This window comes from Brachyhypopomus gauderio, chromosome 9 (assembly GCF_052324685.1).
Source record: "Brachyhypopomus gauderio isolate BG-103 chromosome 9, BGAUD_0.2, whole genome shotgun sequence".
NCBI classification, from domain to species: Eukaryota; Metazoa; Chordata; class Actinopteri; order Gymnotiformes; family Hypopomidae; genus Brachyhypopomus; species Brachyhypopomus gauderio.
Window position 1 is genome coordinate 2,559,708 of NC_135219.1, and position 14,991 is coordinate 2,574,698.

Genomic DNA, 14,991 nt, shown 5'->3' on the forward strand with positions numbered 1-14,991 from the left:
CATCTAGGAATGCAATGCAAATTACTTGTTTTTTTCTAAAGATGGTGCACTGTTTAGTAGTACATAGCTAACACACACACACACACACACACACACACACACACACACACACACACACACTCCTTGTTTGGTTTGTGGGCTTTATATTCTGTTGTGTTGTTCCTCTTCTAGTGGTGTGTACAGACATCCTTTCTTCTTTCACACCTCCATGAAGACGGTCAAACAACCTCCAAATCCTCATTAGTGACTGTGATTCAGTTCTGACCTTCATGGTTTATTCAGCCAATCACTAACTGACTCAGTAACTCAGTCCAGTGACTCCAGTTTAAAGTCTTTTTTTACACTAATTAGAAATGTTTTATTCTGATGTCACTGTGGCCATGCTACATGTTTACTGTATGTGAGAATTCCCAGCATGCACCTCTTCCTTCTCAGACATGTATTGCTTAACTGGGTCAACATGGTTTGGTATGTGAAATGTGCTCACTGGTTAATTTATGTTTGTTATTTATTCTCACTTGTTTATTCTGTGTATGACTCATCTCTATGTCCTCTACCCACTTCTGTATCCAGCTGTCTGTGACAGAGGTCCCACCTCATTGTGGTTGATTGTATATGTGGTGCAGTACTTTACATGTGGGGTATGATGTAGGAGTTTGGTGTTTCTGCGCATTTTCCCAAGGGGGGAGTGGGGTGGATTTGGGGGAGGGGCTACAGTGAGTTCTGATCTCATGAATATTAACACAGCCAACCTATCCAAGGCCTTTTACTGTGTGTTACTATGGAGATCAGAGGAGGGGCAGAACTCACTGCAGGTTTAAGTGCTGAACTAACATTGAATAAATTAATTTTTCCAGACAAATGAGGCAGCCAGGGCTGTTCTGACAGCAGAACTCCCAGCAGAGCCAGAACAGCATTCAGCTCATTACTGCAGTGGATACAATTTGATCTGTTTTCAAGAAAACACAAGCTATTTGTTTTACTGAGGTGAACGAACCACTTATGGCACATTTATCTTTATTTCTATATTGGCTTCAGTTACAAAGTTCAAACCCAGAGTGCAAAGGCTTCTGGGACATGACAAAGGCTTCAGACGCAGTGAAGCCTCAGGTCATCTGGGTGGTGTAGTTTATGACATAAAGACGTTATTGACTTCTGTTGAACAATTCTCAGTCTCTTACTTGACTACTACTACTTGATTTTAGATATACATATAAATTAAAGCGCAACTTTAGAAATAATATTTTATTTTATGAATAATGTCTTATTGTAGGGTGGCATGGTGGTGTGGTGGTTAGCACTGTCGCCTCACAGCAAGGCGGTCTGGGTTCGATTCTCGGTCTGGGCTGCTCTGTGTGGAGTTTGCATGTTCTCCCTGTGCCTGCGTGGGTTTCCTCCGGGTACTCCGGTTTCCTCCCACAGTCCAAAGACATGCGTGTTAGGTTGATTGATCGCTCTAAATTGCCTGTAGGTGTGCGTGTGTGTTGGCCATGCAGTGGACTGGCGACCTGCCCATGTTGTACCCTTCCTTCGCCCGACTAGCGGGATTAAGCGGTTCAGATAATGGATGGATAGATGTCTTATTGTAACGAGAACATCAAAAACTAAATGCTTGCAGACAGTTAAACTCATTTTATTAAAGGGGGAAACACTTTTCTTCTCGTTCTGGTCTCTTTACGCACTGAGATGGTGATCAAAACCACAGTCTGATGTGTCTGAAGCCGTGAGTCAATCTGCCTAAACTAACAAACCAGACAAGGAAGGAGTAAATTCGAAAACCAGAAGCCAATGCAGAATGATAACCAGAGAAGCCAGATAATAAAACACCTTAACAATACTTTAACAATACTAACAATACAATACTTCACATCGGCTGGGTGAGTGTAGCGGCTTTAAATGGGGAGATGGAGAGGTGAAGGTAATCAATAATCAGAGGATGCAGATCTGGCAAGATCACAATACTTGGATGGATTATTGGTAGATTGATTCTGGGTAGTGGAGTCCATGTTAGACAGCGTGACACCAACTAAATATAGTAATATATAAAAAATATGCAGCAAGAACCCATAATCCATAGTCAGAGACATTTTAATGAAATACAAGCTTCAATATGCTTTACTGACAAAACAGTATAAAACAAGTATAACTGTACTCTTTGTCTGCATGTCTGCTGATCGGGTCTATAAATTTGTGGATTGTGTTGTAATCAGGTGTGTAGGTCTGTAGCTGGTCTGCTGAACAGGTTTCAAGTGAACAATATGGACATTAATTTGAATTGATGGTTGCATAATATGTTTTATTTCCAGTCTCCATCTCTGGGACTGTTCTGGCTGTGTTACTGGAGTCGATTGTACAGTACATCACATCGTCCTGTAAAGCGAACACAGCAAACATTAATGCTCACACACAACCACACAGTCTGGTACTGCTGTCTCTGAAGGAAAGTTCCAACACCTCCTCTAATACTTTAACTAAGGAACAATGTGCCTTTATCCTTCATGGTCCTAAACCACACCATGTACGTCTGTACAGACCAGTCAGATGAGCTCAACTATCTAAATGTTTATGTTCATAGCCATAATACAGCTGAGGACAGATTGGGTTGAGTTGCCACTGATACTAATAAGAACCTGATACTACATTCAGGTATTAGATACAAGCCAAGACAGATGGTATGTGAACACTCACCTGTGTCTGCTGATCTCTCCACTGTCCTGTTTGTCCCTCTCTGGTTGCCGTCTGTCCACGTCTCTGAACTACATCAGGAAGCCAGGCAGTGTGACACATCAAATATGATGGATAGATCTGATGATACTGTGTGTGTGTGTGTGTGTGTGTGTGTACCTTTGAATGTCCAAAATATGACTCCAAGTCCCAAAAACAGCAACAAAACAGGAATAGCAATGAGGAAGTGCTTGTTAAAGGTGTCCGAGGAGCCTGAAACATTGAGAAAAAAGTACTTTTATTATTGATTTTGTGTGTGTGTGTGTGTGCGTGTGTGTGTGTGTGTGTGCTAGTCTGTGTGTTAATGTTTGTCTCCAACAAACTGAAATTTCACTATAACAATGAAGACAACAGAGCATTTTCCTGATCTTAACTGGAGCTGAACCCTCCTGGAGCTGAATTTGCTGATAATTTACCTGTTCAGTTCATTAAAATGATTGAATCGGCTGTTATATTTCAACGCAACTCAACACAATGTTGCCACAAAGGTCAATCAAAACAGATGTTTTTGTATTGTCTACGATCTATGATCACCATGATTGTGTCACTGTCCAGTTATCACTCAGATAGCAGGACACACCCACACCCTCCTACACACCTCAGTGTGACTCCTCCCCCGTTACAATTACCATAGTTACCATCTCACAAACGATGCACACAGATTCCTCATTAATCTCCTCATTATTTAAGGACACAGGATGATTTCAGTTATTGGTATTCGCTTTCTCAACAGAGACACCAGTTTGTTATGAGATAATTTGCAATGGTTTTACTACTGTTGTTTTCTTGGTTGGTTTTTTACTGGCAGGATGTTTGAGTTCATAACTCACCTGAGTTCATAATCTTTCAAAATCTCTATTTGCAAGATGTCACATGATTTAGTTTAGTAATAATTTAGTCTTAAAATGAAAATAGGAACACAGATCTTAAGAATGACTTTACCTTCCACAGTGAGTATCCTGTCTGTGTGTTCCTGTCCTCCAAGATCACACCTGTACACTCCTCCATCCTCTTCAGTGAGGTGTGATATGAGTAGAGAGAGATTTCCTGGAGAGTGAGCAGTACCCAGCTGAACTCTGTTTCTGTACTGTTCACTCTCACTGGAGATCACGTCCCATGTGTTTGTGTGTGTGTTGTGTTTCTTCCAGGTGAATCTCTCAGGTCTGGTGTGTGTGTTGGTGCAGGAACAGGGCAGCAGGACTGACTCTCCTACATGAGCTCTGATGTAAACGGCTTGAGAACTTTTTACCACAATGCAGCCTGCAGAAGCACAAACCAGTACGTTAAAAGTTTATTAACATTATATTGTGTTAACATACATGTAATAATGAGTATGTTAGCTGTTTATATGCATTATACTGTTTAAACATACAAGACGTTAATTTACATCAGAGGATTAGCAGATTTAACCAATTTTATATTAACAAATATTTAATGAAGAATATACTAAATACTAAATACAATTCAGTATTATGAAATAATTTTACACTCACTTTCAGATAAATGAACAAGAATGATGAGAAGACACAAACTCGACAGCATTGTCACTATGGAAACATCACTGGTGATCCACCATCACTGTGGACACACACTGACAACTCTCCACCCAGAACTCCACCCCCCTGTGGACACACACTGTCAACTCTCCACCCAGAACTCCACTACCACTGTGGACACACACTGTCTCCAGACGTCTCTCAGCACTACTTCAGTCCTCCAGACCCTGATGTCCACCCAGCAGAGAGGAACTGAGAACAGATGAACTTCACCAGAGCTCTTATGTTTCGGTTCAAGTTCACATCAACAGCTTTATTGGGACATACAAAACCACACACAGTGCCATCATGTCCTTTGACCTGTGAGAACTCTGGTTGTTGCTTCCTCTGTGATATATTCACACTCCCCACACTGACAAAATGCTGCATCTGTGAAACCCTACAGGAAACACATGATGGAGGTAAACCAAAGGGGCGGAGTCTGATGTAGAGGAGAGAGGGAGCAGCATGAGAAACAAACAGAAATATCAGCCTCTCTCTCTCTCTCTCTCTCTCTCCTCTCATACGCCTATCTGAGGTTATTAGTGCACAGAGTTAGTCAGAACACATTTGATCACATATACACTTTTCCATTAATTTTCTTTCCATCCTACATTTTATATGTTTGAACTCTCTATATGTCTGTTGTCCTGTGTATTTAATGTTTGTTTATTGTCTCGCATTAGTTTAATTGGTAAAGCTTCTTGGAACGACACTGAGCATGAACAGTTACTAGAGAAGGCTGTCTGCTCTGTACTGTGTATGCGTGCACACACACACATACACACACACACACACAGAGTTCTGATGTGAACAAAGTTGTTTATTCCCTCATATGTTTGTTGTTCATTGCATAACATTGTATGAAGATGTAAACTCCATGTTAATGTTCTCTTTTCATATAGTATAGTTGTAGTGCTCTGTAGTATTTCTAGTTACAAACCACTAATATACCTGCCATGGTACGAGGGTAGAAATAGCCTAAATGTGAAAATATTGCACTTGTGAGCGTGTGGGCGCTGCTCAGCTGTGAGGGTGCAGAAGCAGACGCTTCAGGTCTAAAATGGGCTGTAGACTCTGTTCTGGTAGATGACCACTGTAGACTATGTTCTGGTAGATGACCACTGTAGACTCTGTTCTGGTAGATGACCACTGTAGACTCTGTTCTGGTAGATGACCACTGTAGACTCTGTTCTGGTAGATGACCACTGTAGACTCTGTTCTGGTAGATGACCACTGTAGACTCTGTTCTGGTAGATGACCAATGTAGACTCTGTTCTGGTAGATGACCACTGTAGACTCTGTTCTGGTAGATGACCAATGTAGACTCTGTTCTGGTAGATGACCACTCTAGACTCTCTTCTGGTAGATGACCAATGTAGACTCTGTTCTGGTAGATGACCACTCTAGACTCTCTTCTGGTAGATGACCAATGTAGACTCTCTTCTGGTAGATGACCAATGTAGACTCTCTTCTGGTAGATGACCAATGTAGACTCTGTTCTGTAGATGACCACTGTAGACTCTGTTCTGTAGATGACCATTGTAGACTCTGTTCTGTAGATGACCATTGTAGACTCTGTTCTGGTAGATGACCATTGTAGACTCTGTTCTGGTAGATGACCATTGTAGACTCTGTTCTGATAGATGACGACTGTAGACTTTGTTCTGATAGATGACCACTATAGACTCTGTTCTGGAAGATGACGACTGTAGACTCTGCTACATAGATGACGACTGTAGACTCTGCTACGTAGATGACCAATGTAGACTCTGTTCTGGTAGATGACCACTGTAGACTCTGTTCTGGTAGATGACCAATGTAGACTCTGTTCTGGTAGATGACCACTCTAGACTCTCTTCTGGTAGATGACCAATGTAGACTCTGTTCTGGTAGATGACCAATGTAGACTCTGTTCTGGTAGATGACCACTCTAGACTCTCTTCTGGTAGGTGACCAATGTAGACTCTCTTCTGGTAGATGACCAATGTAGACTCTGTTCTGTAGATGACCACTGTAGACTCTGTTCTGGTAGATGACGACTGTAGACTCTGTTCTGGTAGATGACGACTGTAGACTCTGTTCTGGTAGATGACCACTGTAGACTCTGTTCTGGTAGATCAGGTATCACCAAATGGCGGACCGCGGTCCGGATCCGGACCCGAACGCCGTCCTGTCCGGACCCAATCACATTCCTGATTAACTGGATACGGACCCAAATGCCAAAAAAATTTTAACCCCCCCGCTCAACAACTTTCGTTCGCCACCGCGGACCCGGACCTAAGGTTTGAGCTATCTGCCAAAAATGGACCGCGGAAAGATTTAATTGATTACCCCTGTGGTAGATGACCAATGTAGACTCTGTTCTGATAGATGACGACTGTAGACTCTGCTACGTAGATGACCAATGTAGACTCTGTTCTGGTAGATGACCACTGTAGACTCTGTTCTGATAGATGACCACTATAGACTCTGTTCTGATAGATGACCACTATAGACTCTGTTCTGGTAGATGACCAATGTAGACTCTGTTCTGGTAGATGACCAATGTAGACTCTGTTCTGGTAGATGACCACGGTAGACTCTCTTCTGGTAGATGACCACTGTAGACTCTCTTCTGGTAGATGACCACTGTAGACTCTCTTCTGGTAGATGACCACTGTAGACTCTCTTCTGGTAGATGACCACTGTAGACTCTCTTCTGGTAGATGACCACTGTAGACTCTCTTCTGGTAGATGACCACTGTAGACTCTGCTCTAAACCATGAGAAATGAAACCACAACAGACACCCTGAGTTCTCAGACCAGAACAGTCTCCTCTTTCTTCTGGGATCCTCACAAGGTGTTTTACAAGCAAAATATTTATTGACTTTAAAACCTCTCATAGTCACCTCAAAATGCAATTTTCACATCAAGATGTCAGATGCAATTATTAAATGAATTTCTACTATTATTTCGTCGTCAAACCATGTTTTTTTTTTAAAGCACTAGTACTTTAGTATTAGGAATGCAGCTGTTACAGTGGAGTCTGTTTTATTTGACACATGAAAGGTGTGTCACATGAAAGGCTGATACACTGACCATGACTGCAGGCACATGCATTTTAATAGCCAAAGTAAAAATGTTTAACTGCATTACTGTAAATACTAGAGTGTAAATGTAATGATATTACTTTAGTAATCTTGAATTACATTATATAAAATCTAATAAACTTCAAAAGTACAAAAACAGTTATCCACATTACTGTAACTGATCATCCTGGGGTCATTTTAGAGGCTATTTTAGAGGCTATCCCTTTATTGTTCTAATTGGACTTGAAAAATACAATGTTGACTTCACTTGTGCCTTTACCTGATATCACTAATAATGAACGTGAAGAACATGTCATCTGTTTTTGTCCTGGAGAGATCAGAGTTCTGTCCCCTGATTGGTGGACTGATGTGTGTTCTGGTTGTAATGCAGTAGAGGGAGTTATGGAAGCAGGATGCAGGTGTGAGTGGCATTTATTGTCCTCTACACAATAAGTGAACAGGAGACTTAACAGGAACATTAAAAGGTCAAGAAATATCTTAATGCATAAGCCAACAAGACATTACAAAATGAAAACCTACAAGGAGGACAATAATGAACTCATTAACCATACAGGAAATGAACAGGGTATTACCCTGGAATAGTTACTGGGAGGGGCAACAGAGATGTGTGTCAAAGGGGTGGAACAGGGGCGGAGCTATGAAACAAAACAAATGAAAGCACATGTCAAAGGAAGGACATGGAGACAAGGACAGACTGAACCAATACAGACTGAACCAATACAGACTGAACCAATACAGACTGAACCAATACAGACTGAACCAATACAGACTGAACCAATACAGACTGAACCAATACAGACTGAACCAATACAGACTGAACCAATACAGACTAAACCAATACAGACTGAACCAATACAGACTAAACCAATTAAGAACTGTGGTGGGTGTAGGTGGAGTGGAGGTGGTTGTAGGTGAGTAGGTAGAGTGGTGGTGGGTGTAGGTGTGTAGGTAGAGTGGTGGTGGGTGTAGGTGTGTAGGTGGAGTGGTGGTGGGTGTAAGTGGAGTGGTGGTGGGTGTAAGTGGAGTGGTGGTGGGTGTAGGTGTGTAGGTGGAGTGGGGGTGGGTGTAGGTGTGTAGGTAGAGTGGTGGTGGGTGTAAGTGGAGTGGTGGTGGGTGTAGGTGGAGTGGTGGTGGGTGTAGGTGTGTAGGTGGAGTGGTGGTGGGTGTAGATGTGTAGGTGGAGTGGTGGTGTGTGTAGGTAGAGTGGTGGTGGGTGTAGATGTGTAGGTAGAGTGGGGGTGGGTGTAGGTGTGTAAGTGGAGTGGTGGTGGGTGTAGGTGTGTAGGTGGAGTGGTGGTGGGTGTAGGTGTGTAGGTGGAGTGGTGGTGGGTGTAGGTGTGTAGGTGGAGTGGTGGTGGTTGTAGGTGTGTAGGTAGAGTGGTGGTGGTTGTAGGTGTGTAGGTGGAGTGGTGGTGGATGTAGGTGTGTAGGTGGAGTGGTGGTGGGTGTAGGTGTGTAGGTGGAGTGGTGGTGGGTGTAGGTGTGTAGGTGGAGTGGGGGTGGGTGTAGGTGTGTAGGTAGAGTGGTGGTGGGTGTAAGTGGAGTGGTGGTGGGTGTAGGTGTGTAGGTAGAGTGGTGGTGGGTGTAGATGTGTAGGTGGAGTGGTGGTGTGTGTAGGTAGAGTGGTGGTGGGTGTAAGTGTGTAGGTGGAGTGGTGGTGGATGTAGGTGTGTAGGTGGAGTGGTGGTGGGTGTAGGTGTGTAGGTGGAGTGGTGGTGGGTGTAGGTGTGTAGGTGGAGTGGTGGTGGGTGTAGGTGTGTAGGTGGAGTGGTGGTGGGTGTAGGTGTGTAGGTAGAGTGGTGGTGGGTGTGTAGGTGGAGTGGTGGTGGGTGTGTAGGTGGAGTGGTGGTGGGTGTAGGTGTGTAGGTGGAGTGGTGGTGGGTGTAGGTGTGTAGGTGGAGTGGTGGTGGGTGTAGGTGGAGTGGTGGTGGGTGTAGGTGTAGGTGTGTAGGTGGAGTGGTGGTGGGTGTAGGTGTGTAGGTGGAGTGATGGTGGGTGTGTAGGTGGAGTGGTGGTGGGTGTAGGTGTGTAGGTGGAGTGGTGGTGGGTGTAGGTGTGTAGGTAGAGTGGTGGTGGGTGTGTAGGTGGAGTGGTGGTGGGTGTAGGTGTAGGTGTGTAGGTGGAGTGGTGGTGGGTGTAGGTGTGTAGGTGGAGTGGTGGTGGGTGTAGGTGTGTAGGTAGAGTGGTGGTGGGTGTAGGTGTAGGTAGAGTGGTGGTGGGTGTAGGTGTAGGTGGGGGTGGGTGTAGGTGTGTAGGTGGAGTGGTGGTGGGTGTAGGTGTGTAGGTGGAGTGGTGGTGGGTGTAGGTGTGTAGGTGGAGTGGTGGTGGGTGTGTAGGTGGAGTGGTGGTGGGTGTAGGTGTGTAGGTGGAGTGGTGGTGGGTGTAGGTGTGTAGGTAGAGTGGTGGTGGGTGTAGGTGTGTAGGTGGAGTGGTGGTGGGTGTAAGTGGAGTGGTGGTGGGTGTAAGTGGAGTGGTGGTGGGTGTAGGTGTGTAGGTGGAGTGGGGGTGGGTGTAGGTGTGTAGGTAGAGTGGTGGTGGGTGTAAGTGGAGTGGTGGTGGGTGTAGGTGGAGTGGTGGTGGGTGTAGGTGTGTAGGTGGAGTGGTGGTGGGTGTAGATGTGTAGGTGGAGTGGTGGTGTGTGTAGGTAGAGTGGTGGTGGGTGTAGATGTGTAGGTAGAGTGGGGGTGGGTGTAGGTGTGTAAGTGGAGTGGTGGTGGGTGTAGGTGTGTAGGTGGAGTGGTGGTGGGTGTAGGTGTGTAGGTGGAGTGGTGGTGGGTGTAGGTGTGTAGGTGGAGTGGTGGTGGGTGTAGGTGTGTAGGTGGAGTGGTGGTGGGTGTAGGTGTGTAGGTAGAGTGGTGGTGGGTGTGTAGGTGGAGTGGTGGTGGGTGTAGGTGTGTAGGTGGAGTGGTGGGGGGTATAGGTGTGTAGGTGGAGTGGTGGTGGGTGTAGGTGGAGTGGTGGTGGGTGTAGGTGTAGGTGTGTAGGTGGAGTGGTGGTGGGTGTAGGTGTGTAGGTGGAGTGATGGTGGGTGTGTAGGTGGAGTGGTGGTGGGTGTAGGTGTGTAGGTGGAGTGGTGGTGGGTGTAGGTGTGTAGGTAGAGTGGTGGTGGGTGTAGGTGTGTAGGTGGAGTGGTGGTGGGTGTGTAGGTGGAGTGGTGGTGGGTGTAGGTGTGTAGGTGTGTAGGTGGAGTGGTGGTGGGTGTAGGTGTGTAGGTGGAGTGGTGGTGGGTGTAGGTGTGTAGGTAGAGTGGTGGTGGGTGTAGGTGTAGGTAGAGTGGTGGTGGGTGTAGGTGTAGGTGGGGGTGGGTGTAGGTGTGTAGGTGGAGTGGTGGTGGGTGTAGGTGTGTAGGTGGAGTGGTGGTGGGTGTAGGTGTAGGTAGAGTGGTGGTGGGTGTAGGTGTAGGTGGGGGTGGGTGTAGGTGTGTAGGTGGAGTGGTGGTGGGTGTAGGTGTGTAGGTGGAGTGGTGGTGGGTGTAGGTGTGTAGGTAGAGTGGTGGTGGGTGTAGGTGTGTAGGTAGAGTGGTGGTGGGTGTAGGTGTGTAGGTGGAGTGGTGGTGGGTGTAGGTGTGTAGGTGGAGTGGTGGTGGGTGTAGGTGTGTAGGTGGAGTGGTGGTGGGTGTAGGTGTGTAGGTAGAGTGGTGGTGGGTGTAGGTGTAGGTAGAGTGGTGGTGGGTGTAGGTGTAGGTGGGGGTGGGTGTAGGTGTGTAGGTGGAGTGGTGGTGGGTGTAGGTGTGTAGGTAGAGTGGTGGTGGGTGTAGGTAGAGTGGTGGTGGGTGTAGGTGGGGGTGGGTGTAGGTGTGTAGGTGGAGTGGTGGTGGGTGTAGGTGTGTAGGTGGAGTGATGGTGGGTGTAGGTGTGTAGGTGGAGTGATGGTGGGTGTGTAGGTGGAGTGGTGGTGGGTGTAGGTGTGTAGGTGGAGTGGTGGTGGGTGTAGGTGTGTAGGTAGAGTGGTGGTGGGTGTGTAGGTGGAGTGGTGGTGGGTGTGTAGGTGGAGTGGTGGTGGGTGTAGGTGTAGGTGTGTAGGTGGAGTGGTGGTGGGTGTAGGTGTGTAGGTGGAGTGGTGATGGGTGTAGGTGGAGTGGTGATGGGTGTAGGTGTGTAGGTGGAGTGGTGGTGGGTGTAGGTGTAGGTGGAGTGGTGGTGGGTGTAGGTGGAGTGGTGGTGGGTGTGTAGGTGTGAAGGTGGAGTGGTGGTGGGTGTAGGTGTGTAGGTGGAGTGGTGGTGGGTGTAGGTGTGTAGGTGGAGTGGTGGTGGGTGTAGGTGTGTAGGTGGAGTGGTGGTGGGTGTGTAGGTGGAGTGGTGGTGGGTGTAGGTGTGTAGGTGGAGTGGTGGTGGGTGTAGGTGTGTAGGTGGAGTGGTGGTGGGTGTAGGTGTAGGTGTGTAGGTGGAGTGGTGGTGGGTGTAGGTGTGTAGGTGGAGTGATGGTGGGTGTGTAGGTGGAGTGGTGGTGGGTGTAGGTGTGTAGGTGGAGTGGTGGTGGGTGTAGGTGTGTAGGTAGAGTGGTGGTGGGTGTGTAGGTGGAGTGGTGGTGGGTGTAGGTGGAGTGGTGGTGGGTGTAGGTGTGTAGGTGTGAAGGTGGAGTGGGGGTGGGTGTAGGTGTGTAGGTGGAGTGGTGGTGGGTGTAGGTGTGTAGGTGGAGTGGTGGTGGGTGTAGGTGTGTAGGTGGAGTGGTGGTGGGTGTAGGTGTGTAGGTGGAGTGGTGATGGGTGTAGGTGTGTAGGTGGAGTGGTGGTGGGTGTAGGTGTGTAGGTGGAGTGATGGTGGGTGTAGGTGTGTAGGTGGAGTGATGGTGGGTGTGTAGGTGGAGTGGTGATGGGTGTAGGTGTGTAGGTGTGTAGGTGGAGTGGTGGTGGGTGTAGGTGTGTAGGTGGAGTGGTGGTGGGTGTAGGTGTGTAGGTGGAGTGGTGGTGGGTGTAGGTGTGTAGGTGGAGTGGTGGTGGGTGTAGGTGTGTAGGTGGAGTGGTGATGGGTGTAGGTGTGTAGGTGGAGTGATGGTGGGTGTGTAGGTGGAGTGGTGGTGGGTGGAGGTGTGTAGGTGGAGTGGTGGTAGGTGTAGGTGTGTAGGTGGAGTGATGGTGGGTGTGTAGGTGGAGTGGTGATGGGTGTAGGTGTGTAGGTGTGTAGGTGGAGTGGTGGTGGTTGTAGGTGTGTAGGTAGAGTGGTGGTGGGTGTAGGTGTGTAGGTGGAGTGGTGGTGTGTGTAGGTGGAGTGGTGGTGGGTGTAAGTGGAGTGGTGGTGGGTGTAGGTGTGTAGGTGGAGTGGGGGTGGGTGTAGGTGTGTAGGTAGAGTGGTGGTGGGTGTAAGTGGAGTGGTGGTGGGTGTAGGTGGAGTGGTGGTGGGTGTAGGTGTGTAGGTGGAGTGGTGGTGGGTGTAAGTGGAGTGGTGGTGGGTGTAGGTGTGTAGGTGGAGTGGTGGTGGGTGTAAGTGGAGTGGTGGTGGGTGTAGGTGTGTAGGTGGAGTGGTGGTGGGTGTAGATGTGTAGGTGGAGTGGTGGTGTGTGTAGGTAGAGTGGTGGTGGGTGTAGATGTGTAGGTAGAGTGGGGGTGGGTGTAGGTGTGTAAGTGGAGTGGTGGTGGGTGTAGGTGTGTAAGTGGAGTGGTGGTGGGTGTAGGTGTGTAGGTGGAGTGGTGGTGGGTGTAGGTGTGTAGGTGGAGTGGTGGTGGGTGTAGGTGTGTAGGTGGAGTGGTGGTGGTTGTAGGTGTGTAGGTGGAGTGGTGGTGGATGTAGGTGTGTAGGTGGAGTGGTGGTGGGTGTAGGTGTGTAGGTGGAGTGGTGGTGGGTGTAGGTGTGTAGGTGGAGTGGGGGTGGATGTAGGTGTGTAGGTGGAGTGGTGGTGGGTGTAGGTGTGTAGGTGGAGTGGTGGTAGGTGTAGGTGTGTAGGTGGAGTGATGGTGGGTGTGTAGGTGGAGTGGTGATGGGTGTAGGTGTGTAGGTGTGTAGGTGGAGTGGTGGTGGTTGTAGGTGTGTAGGTAGAGTGGTGGTGGGTGTAGGTGTGTAGGTGGAGTGGTGGTGTGTGTAGGTGGAGTGGTGGTGGGTGTAAGTGGAGTGGTGGTGGGTGTAGGTGTGTAGGTGGAGTGGGGGTGGGTGTAGGTGTGTAGGTAGAGTGGTGGTGGGTGTAAGTGGAGTGGTGGTGGGTGTAGGTGGAGTGGTGGTGGGTGTAGGTGTGTAGGTGGAGTGGTGGTGGGTGTAAGTGGAGTGGTGGTGGGTGTAGGTGTGTAGGTGGAGTGGTGGTGGGTGTAGATGTGTAGGTGGAGTGGTGGTGTGTGTAGGTAGAGTGGTGGTGGGTGTAGATGTGTAGGTGGAGTGGTGGTGTGTGTAGGTAGAGTGGTGGTGGGTGTAGATGTGTAGGTAGAGTGGGGGTGGGTGTAGGTGTGTAAGTGGAGTGGTGGTGGGTGTAGGTGTGTAGGTGGAGTGGTGGTGGGTGTAGGTGTGTAGGTGGAGTGGTGGTGGGTGTAGGTGTGTAGGTGGAGTGGTGGTGGGTGTAGGTGTGTAGGTGGAGTGGTGGTGGTTGTAGGTGTGTAGGTGGAGTGGTGGTGGATGTAGGTGTGTAGGTGGAGTGGTGGTGGGTGTAGGTGTGTAGGTGGAGTGGTGGTGGGTGTAGGTGTGTAGGTGGAGTGGGGGTGGGTGTAGGTGTGTAGGTAGAGTGGTGGTGGGTGTAAGTGGAGTGGTGGTGGGTGTAGGTGTGTAGGTAGAGTGGTGGTGGGTGTAGATGTGTAGGTGGAGTGGTGGTGTGTGTAGGTAGAGTGGTGGTGGGTGTAAGTGTGTAGGTGGAGTGGTGGTGGATGTAGGTGTGTAGGTGGAGTGGTGGTGGGTGTAGGTGTGTAGGTGGAGTGGTGGTGGGTGTAGGTGTGTAGGTGGAGTGGTGGTGGGTGTAGGTGTGTAGGTGGAGTGGTGGTGGGTGTAGGTGTGTAGGTGGAGTGGTGGTGGGTGTAGGTGTGTAGGTAGAGTGGTGGTGGGTGTAGGTGTAGGTAGAGTGGTGGTGGGTGTAGGTGTAGGTGGGGGTGGGTGTAGGTGTGTAGGTGGAGTGGTGGTGGGTGTAGGTGTGTAGGTGGAGTGGTGGTGGGTGTAGGTGTGTAGGTGGAGTGGTGGTGGGTGTAGGTGTGTAGGTGGAGTGGTGGTGGGTGTGTAGGTGGAGTGGTGGTGGGTGTGTAGGTGGAGTGGTGGTGGGTGTAGGTGTGTAGGTGGAGTGGTGGTGGGTGTAGGTGTGTAGGTAGAGTGGTGGTGGGTGTAGGTGTAGGTAGAGTGGTGGTGGGTGTAGGTGTAGGTGGTGGTGGGTGTAGGTGTGTAGGTGGAGTGGTGGTGGGTGTAGGTGTGTAGGTAGAGTGGTGGTGGGTGTGTAGGTGGAGTGGTGGTGGGTGTAGGTGTGTAGGTGGAGTGGTGGTGGGTGTAGGTGGAGTGTTGGTGGGTGTAGGTGTAGGTGTGTAGGTGGAGTGGTGGTGGGTGTAGGTGTGTAGGTGGAGTGATGGTGGGTGTGTAGGTGGAGTGGTGGTGGGTGTAGGTGTGTAGGTGGAGTGGTGGTGGGTGTAGGTGTGTAGGTAGAGTGGTGGTGGGTGTAGGTGTGTAGGTGGAGTGGTGGTGGGTGTAGGTGTGTAGGTGGAGTGGTGGTGGGTGTGTAGGTGGAGTGGTGGTGGGTGTAGGTGT

At 48.7% G+C, this 14,991-nt stretch overlaps 1 protein-coding gene and 1 long non-coding RNA gene across 2 annotated transcripts in view; one reads left to right on the forward strand and one right to left on the reverse strand.

Annotated features, from left to right (window-relative positions):
• LOC143522692 (polymeric immunoglobulin receptor-like) overlaps positions 1-14,991 on the forward strand; it is a 93,027-nt gene that overhangs the window by 42,905 nt on the left and 35,131 nt on the right. The window lies entirely within an intron of this gene.
• Positions 2,276-2,822, reverse strand: LOC143522607 (uncharacterized). Its single transcript, XR_013133072.1, has 2 exons — positions 2,689-2,822; positions 2,276-2,370 (listed from the first exon to the last, which is right to left on the reverse strand). It is a non-coding gene; the product is annotated as an uncharacterized LOC143522607 (long non-coding RNA).